The sequence below is a fragment of the Neolamprologus multifasciatus genome, chromosome 8 (genome assembly GCF_963576455.1).
Source record: "Neolamprologus multifasciatus chromosome 8, fNeoMul1.2, whole genome shotgun sequence".
Classification (NCBI taxonomy): Eukaryota; Metazoa; Chordata; class Actinopteri; order Cichliformes; family Cichlidae; genus Neolamprologus; species Neolamprologus multifasciatus.
Genome location: NC_140446.1, coordinates 23,483,477 through 23,495,260, shown reverse-complemented (window position 1 = coordinate 23,495,260; position 11,784 = coordinate 23,483,477). Strand labels below are relative to the sequence as shown.

Genomic DNA, 11,784 nt, shown 5'->3' with positions numbered 1-11,784 from the left:
TTATCGTCATTATTATCATTATTATTATTTGGTGTGTTGTCTGCACTGCCCCTGTGCACATCTGTATGTAGGCAGGTATGTGCGTGTGTGTTGCCTTTCTTCTGTGGCCAAGTTACAGGCACCTTCAGCCCTGGGGGCGTGGCCTGACTTGAGGGCTGGCAACACCCGAAGTCCTTGCCGCACACCTGCTCCTCATCTGGGCTCGTCGGTGGAGCTATTTAGATGAGCGATGGAGCTTCCACCGACGCTGGATTATTGCGTTTGACTACACGTCAGTCTTCAAGCACAGTCAAGTGTGAGTGTATGCCTGCTGGGACAAGTAACGACTGCCTCTATTGTTTTCCCCTCAGGAGGAGTGTGGGACGAGAAGGAGCAGTGAGCACGGGGAGTGCAGGGACACTGGGGCAGAGAGCACTACACGGGGACTTTTGGGAAGAAGACACTACACGGGAGTCTGGGAAACTAGAGTATTTAAAAGTAGAATGGGAGGGAGAGCCTTCAGTTTTCAGGCCCCTCTTCTGTGGAACCAGCTTCCAGTTTGGATTCAGGAGACAGACACTATCTCTACTTTTAAGATTAGGCTTAAAACTTTCCTTTTTGCTAAAGCATATAGTTAGGGCTGGACCAGGTGACCCTGAATCCTCCCTTAGTTATGCTGCAATAGATGTAGGCTGCCGGGGGATTCCCATGATGCATTGAGTTTTTCCTTTCCAGTCACCTTTCTCACTCACTATGTATTAACAGACCTCTCTGTATTGAATCGTATCTGTTATTAATCTCTGTCTCTCTTCCACAGCATGTCTTTATCCTGTCTTCCTTCTCTCACCCCAACCGGTCGCAGCAGATGGCCCCGCCCCTCCCTGAGCCTGGTTCTGCCGGAGGTTTCTTCCTGTTAAAAGGGAGTTTTTCCTTCCCACTGTCGCCAAAGTGCTTGCTCATAGGGGGTCATATGATTGTTGGGCTTTTCTCTGTATCTATGAAGCGCCTTGAGGCGACATTTGTTGTGATTTGGCGCTATATAAATAAAATTGAATTGAATTGAATTGAAACTGGGGATTTATTGTTGTTTACTTCACCACCTTGTAAATAAACACTGTTGCACTGAAGAGTCCGGCGTTTGGGTCCTATTTCCCCATCTCCCCACGGTCTGCCAGCCAGACCGTGACAGAAACATGGAGATAAGTAGACATCGGAAGAAAGACTAAAGGGCTCTGAAGGTATAAATACACAAAGGCCTAATTTGGAGGGTAGGGGACAGCTGGAAATACATGTGGAATAATGTATGGAGACACAAAGAGCAAAAGACTACCAATAACAGGAATTGTATGGTGTTAATTACCTTAGGGTTAGGGTTAAGGTTAGGCTAACCCTAACCCTGGCTCTGCATACAAAACACTTGTGGTTCAAGTGTTTTATGTAGAGTAGAGTAATGTAGAGTAAGCCATTATAGATTCAAATAGTGCTGGGACTTTTGGAAGCCAACAGTTTTTCGATTTCTTTGTATATTCCCTCATATCCATTCTGAAAGCTTTGGCAGTCTCCATTCGGGAATTTGCTGACATGTGTGATTCTGTACTGTATATTCAGGCTATGATTCTTATTCCCGACATTGGGGTGATACTTAATATTCTCTCATGAAAACTGGAAAACTAAACATAAAGTAAAAGTAAACATAAAGTAGCAGGACCAACATAGGAAGAATCAGTGGTACTGAACATGCCAATGACAATATGTTATTGGACTAGTTACGCTTCCGGAGAGGTGCACGTCAGGTTATGACCTACAGAATTTTGTGTAGGGTTTTGTGTTTTTGACGTACCTATGGTATACATTTAACAGCATCAAGCCCTTTATCCAGCCTTCTGCAGTCTTGTTATATTTAGACCAGTAGTGAGGTGCTGCTTGGACTCTTGGACTTCCTGGACTTGGAAAACAACGGGCAAACTATTCAACATTTTAACATATACAACATTTGCTCTTACCACTTCAAGCCAATGATTCAAGATTCAAAGCGGTATAAAGAAAAGCATTTCTCTGTGCAATGCAATTCTTTCTCTGCTGTCCACACACAGTTGTTAATATGTACAATAGAACTAGAACAGATAAAATACTAAGAGTATAAATAAATGGAGACAAGAAAAAGTATTAAATAGATTTGTGTGTAAAAGAGCTATGAGCTTAATATGCTGGTTTGATATGTAAGATAACTTGATGTGCAAAAATTATGATTACTGGTAAAATAGGTCAGCTGTTCAAGAGTCTGAAAGCAGTGGGGAAGAAGGAATTGGTGAGTCGGGATGTTCTGGACTTCACACTTCTAAACCTTCGTCCTGAGGACAGAAGTGTGAACAGTCTATGTTGGGTTGCGGTTGTTATCACTCTCTGCAGGCGTTTGTGGTTCATAGCAGTAGCGCTGCCGTACCATGCAGCGACGCAGCTGGTCAGTGTGCTCACCACAATGTAGCTGTAGAATCTGCTGTATACCAAATTTCCTCAGCCTCCTCAGGAAATACAGCCGCTGCTGAGCCTTCTTGACCAGCTGTGTGGAGTTCAGTGTGCAGGTGAGGTCTTCAGTGATGTCACCCAGGTACCTAAAGCTGCTCACCCTCCCCACTTCAAGACCCCAGAAAAACAGCGGCTGGTGAGGCCTCCTCTTCTTCCTTGTGTCCACTATCATCATGATTCCTACAAAGCAGTAGAAAAAAACTTTATCGTACTTGATCACTGACCATCAGATTTATTATTATCACTCTTACTGCAGGTGTACAGTCAAACCATTTTTGTGGGAGTTGGAGGATTTTCTGTCTTCCACTAAGGGACTTCACTCTTTAAAGACTTTTGCAATGTGTGAAGGACACAGCACAGCCCATCAAATTATCACTTGGCATGTCTACTGAGAGAGAGCAGGGCACTCAGACGTACAGTAGCTCCTTTGTGCCGAGTTGAGATAGAGAGAATTTAACTGCAAACATGTACAACACTTTCCTGTGTGTCAGGCAATTTCAGGTGGTTCTTGTTACTGGACGAGAACTTGTCCAAGCACAAACCCACATTAGATACAGTACATGGCCTATTTATACATGGACAGCATACAATACACATGGACAGCTTCCCACAGGATTCAGTGCAGGTAAACACTATTTATCAAAACAGCCGCTGGGTGACATCGTTTTCTTCCAGCTTTCTCTCGTGTTTACGGTCAAAGGCCGACGGAATGACAACAAGCGGAAGGCTCTGCATTTATTTTCCCACAATTCCCTCACCCAAAGTGAAAGCACTGAAACACCAAAGAAAAATAAGTAAATCTGACTTTATTCCAAATCACAAATGGAGGCAACAGAAAGTGGTTACAACACACTCCTTTAGAGCGTTTCCAGACGCACATTTAGCACCGAATATAATTTTTTACATGCAAATTGTCAGTGACAGTTATATACTTTATTTGGTTTAATGTTGGTGTAATTTCAGTAGAATCTCCTGTTGAATCCTGTTCATTAATGAATAATCTCCTTAATAGTTCTAGTGTAATGATTTTTCCCCATGGCTATTACAAGCTTCAGCCTGCTGAGCTGCTGCCTGCTCGGCCGTCCATTGCACAGTGTTAGATCACCAGAATAATAGATGTCAATAGTAAGGGATCAGATAGCACAAGACAGGAAATTGATAAGAATTACAAATCTGCTAAAGGAAACAGTGGCAGTCCATCCTGCTGTTTATGCTTCGGGCTCTCCTCCTAATGCTTTTAGCAGCTTTACTGAATTAATAGAGTACGTAATGCTGAAACTCATCAGCAGTTCAGTTTAGTACCGAACACCTCATCTCTGATTCGTAACAACCATGAGTTATTACGCTAATTTCGACTTACGCAAAAGAGCTCACTTATGCAAAGAACATATCGATCCCTATGAAATGCAACTTACAGTAACATTCGCAAACAAGATGTACTGATAGCACGAGGGTTCCGCAGTTTCTTGTAATCCAGAAGGAAGCGCATCTTCCATTTAAGGACATCAGACTCATCGTGTATAGTAACGGATGTTGTTGTTTGAGTGCAGGAGGTGTATTCATTCTCGGCACACTTTTCCTCTGTCCTGTTGGCAAGCAAACAAACAGAGAAAGATTTATTAGACTCAATTTGCTACCCGCTGCTGTGCGGTGACAATTTATTAATTTATTTATTTATACAGTGATTAATCAGCTCTAAGACGCACCTCTTCCCATAAAACAAAGAGCAAATACATATGGAAACTAGCGCAGGACATTTCCAGGAGAGTCATGACAACAAAGCAATCATTTACATATACAACATGTTAGTGGGCCAGTGAAAAAACTAACAACAATATCATAAAAAGGAAATAATTAATCAGGTAAAGCATCACCTCAGCAACAGTTAAACAAAGATTAAACAGATTAACTGCATGATCTTTACTGCTTTACTGGGAGAGTGTGTGTCAATATATTCTTCAATGAATGAATGAATAGGTAGTAGAAATATGAAAAGGAACAAATAAAGGGAAAGGTGTCATTATCATTACCTAGTATTCTATTTGTGAATATAATGTAGCCAATAAATTGGGTTAATGCAATGACCTAAGGGCCAGAACTGGCTCAAACGGTCCAATCTCTCCACTGGATGACTTCGCAAGTGTCAAATTTGAAAAATGAAATAATATCTTGCTGTGGAAAGCAACTATTTTTAGTGCTGGAATCGTAAAATATGAACTGAAAAGTGTAACATGTACCTTTGTAGATCTACTTTGTAGTCACGGTGCTAATTTTTTATTTTAAAGATATGTAATAGGCTAATATGTTTCATAAATGGATGCTTCACCATTTGTAAGCATTTACCAATAACTATATAATACATAATGTGGTTGATTAATCTCACGGGTGCCGTAAAATGATTTTTAACTTTCAAAAAATATAATTAAATACAATTACAAAATATAAATAATCATTAATAATATGAATTAACAACATTCATTTGTTAACTCGGGCGATAAAAGTGTCAGTTTAATTGCTTATTTTATTTATTTTTATTGTGCAAATTGCTCAGACTGTTATTGGATTACCTGTGGAAAGTCTAGATTGAAGGCTGGAGTTTTATATTGGGCAGTACAAGGAAGAGAAACCAGTGAATGCAAGGAAACTTTAAAATGGAAGCAATTTTATATGGATGGGAGTGAAAAAAATGAGCAAGCTGATGCCAGAAACAGGTGGCCATTGCATATATATATATATATATATATATATATATATATATATATATATATATATATATATATATATATATATATATATACATACACCCAGCACGCCTCTGTGGGCGGTTTATCCTTCAAGCTCGGGTCCTCTACTAGAGGCCTGGGAGCTTCTATATATATATATATATATATATATATATATATATATATATATATATATATGTATTGCTGTAGTGAGAAAGACTGCCTTTTGATACCAAAGTTGTAGCTAGTTTTTATATTTGTGGATATTTAAAGAAGAGACTGAGTATCTTACCTTTTTTTCTGTAGGTACTCTTTCAAATGTTCACTTGTCTAAATGCATCAAAGGTCCAACAATTTGCCACGTCCCCTTCAGCTATGAAAGGAACAGTTAATATATGCATAGTTTTACCTGCTACTCCTGTATAGACTGTAGAAATGCACTTGAACACTGATTCACTCACCTACATACATACTTCAGTGAATTTGAATGGTGGTGTATCTCCTTAGCGTAGGATAAAAGCTACGATTGATTAATGCGCACGAACAGTAACACTGCAAGCAGGTAGAACCACATCTCACTGATACAGTTATCCAATGATTTGCAGATCCTTTCATGTGGAAACGAATATATAATACAAACATGTTCCACTGAGTAACTGATGTTGACATAGCATTTTGACAGCTTTACTCTGTATGCACCTTCTGCCTGAGAGACCTGGGTCTTGAGCAGTGAATGCAGTCAATTAAACCTCATAGCAACATGTGTTAATAGATATATCAGTGAGAGAAGAAGGTGAAGGAAATAAAGAGTTCCTGCAGGCTCTAAGACTGAAGCATGAGATAGAGAAACAGCATAAGAAGGGAAGACCTGCAAAATGTGTTTTTTTTTTTTCTTTTAGTGATATTTCAGTGGTACTTGACCCTCTTGTATGTGTATGTGTATTGAATGCAAATTAACTTACGGCAATGGTTTTTATGTGAATAGCCCGATTAATGTTTAACTATACATGGAAATAGCTACAATTATTTGTCCTGCAAACCCAACAGGCCTTTCAAAACTTTGACCAGATGTGTCTATGCCATTATTCAGCCAGCTATGTAATCAAAGGGGCACCGTCGTTTTTTGACAGGTGTGTGTAATAAATGCGGCCGAAATAAAGCCAACAAACTCTCCTCAGCTGTGCAGCGAGGACCTCGTGGTGGATAAATTGGTCAAAAAACACAGGGGGGATGGCGTAACGTCTTGTTACCATAATCATTGAAGCCATCTATTTTTTCTCAAGCTAAACCCCCCCAAAATTGTTTTTGTGCATTTACATAAGCAAAAGGTACTGCACAAATTTTATGAGAAATCCCTCATTTCTTTTCATTTTGCTTCCAAGGACCAAGATCTTTTCTTATGGTATTGTTGCTTTTTCACTCATTTTCAGTATAGTGCTTATATACAACCATTTGCAAGGGAATATGTTAAGCCATTTAACAATGACCTAAGGCTTATTCAAACATATTAAAGTCACCTAAGTCTACATGTAACAGACAACTTAGAAAAGAACCATTTTTATATTTTGCATTTCTTTCGATATCACAGTTTGATAATCATAATGTTGTATTTTTGCAGCAATAAGGTGATTGGCATAGAGCTATTAACTGAAAAAACTGGCCTATCTTGGCAAAATGAAACTGGACAAGAGGAAATAAAAGAAGTTGCAGTCATAAAACTGTCCACAGCAAATAAGAAGTATCTGGAAGTCAGGTCCATAAGAAATAGAAATACAAGACCTGACAGGACCTGACAGATGCATCTAGCCATTCAGTTGATCGATCTATTGTTTGCCAAACCCTCATCACAAAGTCTCAGCTGAAAGGTGGCTATCAAGCAGCCATTCTTATGAAAGAGGGAGAAAAGGTATGCCAAATTGAATCCATCTATCCATCCATCCATTCGCTTCCACTTATCCTTTTCAGGGTCGAGGGGGGCGCTGGAGCCTATCCCAGCTGTCTTAGATGAGAGGCAGGGTGCACCTTGGACAGGTTGCCAGTCTGTTGCAGGGCCAAATTGAGTCCAGTGAATCCATAAATCAAAATTTGAAATCTTTGGATCAAATTGTTATCGATGTGTGCGAAGGAGAGAGGTGTTAAAGTGTCAAAGCCAAATGTAAAACAGTAAATATGGTGGAGGAATTGTCCTAATTTTGTTTTGAAGCACACACTGAAATATGGTTCTGAGAAGAACTATATTAAAACATACATCATGTTAGTGAGCAAAGAAATAGAGACATGTGATATTTTTTCATGATCCTTAGCAATGAAGGAGGAAAGTTAGAATCAAACATTTGCTATGACAGTCACTCTCTTTGGGGGAAAAAAAACATCATTTGTACAGTCACAGTGATGCAAGCAGCTACTGCCATTGCTTAAGAACACATGACTTAAATCTCTGCTGGTCCTGCATACTCAATTTCAATAACCACAGCAGCAATTTTGTCCAATAAGGATGAGTAAATAAGGTAACCGATTATATTATTGAAAAAGACAGTTTAGTCGTGTAGGAAATTCAGCTGCAAAATGTACGATTTGTTATTGGATTGAATAATTAATTATTTATTTTATGAATTGAATGAGTTTATCATCATTTTGTCATCTCAATTGCTATAAAGTATCTTCAACACAGCATGATGTTTATTTTGTAAATGATGTTGCTACTTAGAGCATAAAAATAAAGCAGGGTATTAAAGTGGTTAAGAAAATGTATTTTTATCCTACGACTGACAAGTCGCTTAGGAATAGTGTTGTTATCTTTAGTCACTTTAGTGTCTCTCAATCACTTCCACATATTGCTTATTCACAGTTGCTTGCAATAAAATACTATTCATAGAGCCATATTTACGCACTTGAGCATATTTTGCACCAGGTAAAATATTTCAGTTAATATCAGTGTGAGTGGCTGATTAAATTTGATCAATCTCCCACTCTTACTTACAGTGTTACTTCAGTTCATTGAAATTTGCAGGCATACCTTTATTCACAGCTATCTTTAAGTCCCAGCACAGCATCTAAATCCAACTGAGGTCTTGAATTTGACTGGGTCATTGTTGCACCTCAGTTCCTTTCTTCTTTGGCCATTCTGATGTAGATTTGCTGTTTTACTTGGAATATTTGTCCCGCTGGAAAACTCAGTCTGGACCAAGCTTTAGCTGTTGGACAGTTGGCCTCATATTTGAATCTAGAATACAAAAGAGCTCACGGTCAGCTTAATGGCTGCAGGGTGCCCAGATCCTGTGGCCTCATCACTTCTTCATGTCAGTGTTTGATATTCGACATGAGGTGTTTCTGTTAATATGGCTGGTTTTTACCAAAAGTGCACTATGGGCAATCATCTCTATCTGAAGGACATTGTCCCAGAATGGCCTGGCCCTAAGGGTGTAATTAAATGGAATTTAACTGTATTTTAGTTGAAATTCTCTCTCACATTGTAAGTATGCTGTACTTTTTGGCGTGAGGGCTGTATTATGGAGTGGCTCCATCTTGTCTAATTTCCAGGTATACTTTAAGTATACTGTAAGCCCGAAACGCCCCTGTATCTAAGATGGGGAAATATTGTCTGTTTTTCTGCTAAATTACCAGGACATTACGCAGTAGGTTACTTTAAAATTAATTATGCACTACTTAAATTTACTTAAATTTAGGGATGTCAAAGAAAACCGATACTCAGATATTATTTGACACTAAAGTTATTTTCGAATTTGATATTAATTTGCAAGAATATCAATATAAACAGTGCCCTTGTCACCTCCTCCACTTGGCACAGTACTTCAGAGTGCACCATTGTATACAAACAGGCACACAGCTCCTCTCCCCGCTAACACTTGAAGAAATTAACATTCATAACACTGAAGAAAACTTTAAAAGAATTTTAAAGAGGTCACCGCGGCTCTCATTTCAATAACACTGAAGTATTAGACAGTTATTATAAATGTCACCTTGAAGTCGCACACGTTAACGTTAGGCGTTCAACTGGTAGCAGCTACCCGATAGCCACATTAACCACCTGTTATCATTAACTTAGCGTCTAGCTGACTGCAAATCAAGGATAGAATATTAAGTTATTCCTTCTGAAATTTGGGTGTAGTGATGGATGCAGACCTAAACTTAGAAAAACACATTAAGACAATAACAAAATCAGCTTACTATCACCTCAAGAATATATCAAGGATAAAAGATCTGATGTCTCAACAGGACCTGGAAAAGCTAGTCCATGCATTCATCTTTAGTAGGCTTGATTACTGTAACAGCATCTTTACAGGTCTACCTAAAAAATCAGTCAGACAACTACAGCTCATTCAGAGCTCTGCTGCTCGAGTCCTCACTAAGACCAAAAAAGTGGACCACATCAGTCCAGCTCTGAGGTCTTTACACTGGCTGCCTGTCCGTCAGAGGATAGACTTTAAAGTTCTGATGCTGGTCTATAAAGCTCTGAATGGTTTAGGACCAAAATACATCAGTGACCTCCTGACCCAGTATGAACCTTCCAGATCCCTCAGGTCATCTGGATCCGGTCTTTTATCAGTTCCCAGAGTCAGAACCAGACACGGAGAAGCCGCATTCAGCTTTTATGCTCCTTATATCTGGAACAAACTCCCAGAAAGCCTCAGATCAGCTGAAACACTCAGTTTATTTAAATCCAGGTTGAAGACTCACCTGTTCTCAGCTGCATTTGAATAAAACACCAAGTCCGCACTTAAGCTTAAATTTCAAAACTTACATTTTAACTACTGATTTTATCTACTGTTCTGATTTTATCTGTTTTGATTTTATATACCCCTATATATATATACGGTGGCACGGTGGTTAGCACTGTTGCCGCACAGCAAGAAGGTCCTGAGTTCAATTCCAACATCAGGCCGGGGTCTTTCTGTGTGGAGTTTGCATGTTCTCCCCGTGTTTTCATGGGTTCTCTCCGGGTACTCCGGCTTCCTCCCACCGTCCAAAGACATGCAGCTTGTGGGGATAGGTTAATTGGAAAATCCAAATTGCCATTAGGTGTGAATGTGCGAGTGAATGTGAGTGCGAATGGTTGTCTGTCCCTGTGTGTTGGCCCTGTGACAGACTGGCGACCTGTCCAGGGTGTACCCCACCTCTCGCCCTATGACAGCTGGGATAGGCTCCAGCGCCCCCCGTGACCCTGAAAAGGATAAGCGGAAGCGAATGGATGGATGGATGGATTTTATATACTGTTTTGTTTGTTTGTTTGTTAGTTTGCTTGTTTTAATCAATTTTAAATCATGCTTTTTATTTGTTTTTGTTTCTAATGTCTCTGTAAAGCACTTTGAATCACCTTGTTGTTGAATTGTGCTATACAAATAAACTTGCCTTGCCTTGCCTTGCCTTCTGTTGTTGCAGGATGAGGTCAAAATTGTCCCAATGGTATCAAAAATGTTATTGGGTATGGAGTATTGTCCTGGGTTCTTTTTGCAGTAGTTTGAAATTCTAGTATCATTATAACCTTACTTACAGTTGTAACTATAATTACATTGTAATTTCAATACTGATACTTTCTTGTGATTTTTTTCAGATGCACCTTTGCAAACCTAAGCCATGTTGCCATGTTCTTTTAGAGAGAAGAGGCTTTTTTCTGGCAACCCAGCCATACTTTTTCAGTCTTTTACTACTACCGCCTGTCTTTTTGTACTGTCATGAACTTTAACATTTAACCCGCTAATGGAGGGCTGCAGAGTCGAAGATGTAGCACTTTGTTATCAGTTTCTCTAACCACTATATGGTCTGACCTTGGGGTAAATTTGGTGGGATGTCCACTCCTAGGAATATTGTTAACACACACTTTAACGCTCCAGTGGCAAAGTTGTCGGCTTACATGCGATGATGAATGGATATGCTCTGTCAGGGAGCTACAAGGCTTTCAGTGCATTTCCTCTATTTCTCCCTCTACATGGGGTGTCTTCTGCTTAATGACTGACTCCAAACAAACACTGGCAGTTGGAGGAGGAGAGGAGGAAGTGTAAAAGGAAAGAACAAAGTAAAGGAAAAGGTGGAGAAAATAGAGAGGACAGAGTATGGACATAGATTAAATGAGAATAAATGAGAATGAGGAAGGAAGGGAAATAAGATTGTGATGTTGAACAGGAACAGGAAAAAAGATGTTAAAGGGATGCAAATAAAGAGGTCATGGGAAGACAATACAACAAGGAAGTGTGAAAAATGTAATGGGAAAAAGCAGAGAATAGGATGATAAAAGCAAGGTGGAAGGATGAGTAAGAAGAAAGCAGAAAGGAAAGACGAAGAGCTGTAGGAACATTTTTAAAAAAGATTAGAAAATGACGAGGTTAAAAGGAATCAGGGGTGGAAGTAGGTCGGGAGAAAGAGGTCCATGAAAAGACAGTGAGTCAGGAAAAGAGAACTGTAAACACACAAAGAGTTGGAAACAGTAAAGTGTTATTACCCTTTAATTTAGACTTCTAAAAAAAGGAAAAACACTTACAAAAAAATCAGTTTCAATCTTTATCTTGCATTTAAACTGATGTGTTTTACAACTGAACGG

General features: G+C 39.3%; 1 long non-coding RNA gene across 1 annotated transcript; it reads right to left on the bottom strand.

The window, feature by feature from the left end:
- Positions 1 to 1,050: 1,050 nt before the first annotated feature.
- Positions 1,051 to 11,074, bottom strand: LOC146513138 (uncharacterized). The gene is made up of 4 exons (XR_014875888.1): positions 10,461 to 11,074; positions 5,521 to 10,010; positions 3,921 to 4,091; positions 1,051 to 2,685 (listed from the first exon to the last, which is right to left on the bottom strand). It is a non-coding gene; the product is annotated as an uncharacterized LOC146513138 (long non-coding RNA).
- Positions 11,075 to 11,784: the final 710 nt, after the last annotated feature.